This window comes from Hordeum vulgare, chromosome 7H (genome assembly GCF_904849725.1).
Source record: "Hordeum vulgare subsp. vulgare chromosome 7H, MorexV3_pseudomolecules_assembly, whole genome shotgun sequence".
NCBI classification, from domain to species: Eukaryota; Viridiplantae; Streptophyta; class Magnoliopsida; order Poales; family Poaceae; genus Hordeum; species Hordeum vulgare.
The window spans coordinates 87,732,393-87,735,271 of NC_058524.1; the positions used below are offsets into that span (position 1 = coordinate 87,732,393).

Here is a 2,879-nt window from a genome sequence, read left to right on the forward strand (position 1 = left end):
CTGTTTGTGACCTAAAGATATCAAGTCTAAGAAAATACCTATGTTACAGGCTACGTATAAGGGAACGGTATTCATCATCGCAAACTGCTACATATTTCTGTTACATTGCATTGACATTCAGGTACTGAGTGTGTGATCGACTGAACATTCTCAACCAGCCAGCAGCTCCAACACAGCCCATAGAGCAGCAAGCATACTACAGTCTACAGGGAGAACAATTTTTTCATAGATTGGACTGCGAGAGAGGAGAACATCAAAGGTTGTATCTATTTTTCCATAGTTGAGACATCAACATAAGAAGACCATCGTCATTAACTTGGAAGACAAACATCATTACTTGATAAGAACGTAAAAATAAGTACATGATCTTTCTGTGTCTTACAGATGACAGCATAAGATTCCTGCAAACGAAACAAAAAGATTACATGAAGGAAATTAACTGTAAGTTCACAATAAAGAAGGGGGCCTCGAGTATGCCTCCTATCAAAATTTCAACGTAAGCCAACTTAGCCTGACAATGAATAACGGATGAACATCAACAAGAATATTTTTCTGAAGAATCCAAAAATTGGAAATCGATGCTTAGGGGAAGTACATATATCAAGTGCCTCTGCTTCTGTGCACATACTTACCAAGAACACTAGCTCTCCCTATAAAATTCAAAAGCTTCGGTTACACATGCCTCTGCTTCGAGTTTTATGCGTCCTATATATTTCAATGTAAGCTAACTTAGCATGACAATGAATGACTGATCAACATCAACATGAATAATCCAGAAATTTTCCTGATAGAATTCAAAATTTAGATCAATGCGTTGTAGATTTTAGAGACCGGGATGAAATCCGTCGGCAACAACAAGGTGTAGCTCGTTCTAAGTAAAACGTATCCCCTGGCCGACCCTTACGATTCAGGGTGGGCGTTCGGTTCCCCCGAACCGTTCGGTTCGGTGCTTCGGTGTCTTCTAATTTTCGGTTTTGAGAAAACATGGACCGATCGGTCTATGCTAGTTAATGTAACCGAGAGTTCGGTCCCTGGCACAATCGGTTCGGTTGCCTGGACCGAACAGGGTGTAGTGCATGGAGCTGCCGACGTGGATAGGTGGGGTTGCTATTAAAATATGAGGCACAGGGTTGGGTTTGTCCACTAGAATAGTACTAATGCTAGCCCCGTTGGAAGCTTTTTATTGCCTGCCCTACAAACAAACGTGAGTGCCTCCAAAAAAACGTGAGAGAGACAAGTAGTTAGTTTTTTCTTTGAGAGGAAGCTGTGCATGTGGGGTTATGTGGGGCTGGGAGTCGGGAGTAGATAAATTTAAGGTAGGGTGGCGGTGCTTCGGTTAGTTCGGGGGACCAAGGCTACGTACCGAAATCCCCGAACTTAATTCGGTTTTTTAAAATTGCTAACCGAGCTCTGTACCGAATATTTTGGTTTCGGTCACTTCGGTTTCGGTCCAGGTTAAATCGGTTCGGTAAATCGGTTTCCGGGTTATATGCCCACCCCTACTTACGATAAAGTTCTATCTTTTAATCATTTCATTTACATCTCTGCTAAAACTCAAAAGATACCAAGTAAAGATGCGAAAAAATAAGCACATCAAATTTGTATATATTGTACAAAATGCCATCGAAATCCACCAGCAAAACGCAACATGTGTTTTTCATTCTTAGGGTCTCATCAGCAATCAACCAAGGAGCAAAAAATCAACACAAAGTTTTTTCCAACACATAGAATGCTTCAGCTAAATACACCAGCAACAGATGCACGGCACTAAAAGTTGATCTTCGATCAGGTAGCAAGTTAGCAATTCAATATGAAGGTAAAAAAGACTCCGGTGTCCTATTGTTTCATTAGAGCATATTTTTGTGATCAAGTAGTTTTTTTCTTGGCTAAACTTTTGCTGTAAATTTTTTCATGAAATATGCATTAAAGATTATTTGATGGTCAGATAGTTGATTTTTTTTCAGTGTCAATGGTTATGATTCGGATCAGACGTAAGTTGTAGTTAAGTGTTTCTTTAGTTATGGAATGGGAAAATTTATCAAATTTCAACTTGGCGGATGGTCCATAGCTATGTACTGGCCTAACCAAAAATTCGCACAGCAGATTGGATATTGCTTACACCCCTTGAAATGATTGGCAAACCAGCAGAAACAAAAAAATCAAAAAGAATCGGATATTAGTTCAGGGACATTGAACCCTACGTGAATCGAACACGCAACCTTCTGATCTGGAGTCAGACGCGCTACCATTGCGCCAAGGATCCGGTATGATACATTCGTTCAGCGGGCCTTCAAATACGGGAGCACGTTTTTTTTTTCTGTTTTGGAAATATGAAGACAAAAAATTTCTTTTGGGTGACGATGACGTATAGAAACCACACCGTGGATTATTACGGCAAAGTTTTCATTTCGGTGCTAGCATTGGCAAATACAGAGACACTCGCCGTTTGGGCCTCTGGTGCACTCCAGGCATGCACAAGCCTTCAGAAGTTCAGAACATCATCAGCCAAATGAGCCGCTGAAACCACACAGAACAAACAAAACGGCAAGCAGAGCAACCACAGGGCTTTAGCTCACAAACCAAAGGAGATTCCATCAAAACAATGCAGGTTACCTCCATCAATAGCTCTGTAAACGGGACAAAATGCACAAAGGAAAAACAAATGTAAGGATCATCAGCTCATCACCCTGGCATGACACACGGTGAGCCATCAGAAACGGGGAACCAAAGCACCACATTGCTGATTCATGCATATCGTCTGTCAGCAATTAGAGGAACCGTGCTTGAGCTTGTTGACATGTGTGGATATATACCAGCACTCCAGACGCCGCATACCAAGACATCAACTGAAATCGACGAACCTGTGCACAGTATACTCC

General features: G+C 41.4%; 1 non-coding gene across 1 annotated transcript; it reads right to left on the bottom strand.

Annotated features, from left to right (window-relative positions):
* Positions 1 to 2,191: 2,191 nt before the first annotated feature.
* On the bottom strand, positions 2,192 to 2,263 carry TRNAW-CCA. The gene has a single exon. It is a non-coding gene; the product is annotated as a tRNA-Trp (tRNA).
* Positions 2,264 to 2,879: the final 616 nt, after the last annotated feature.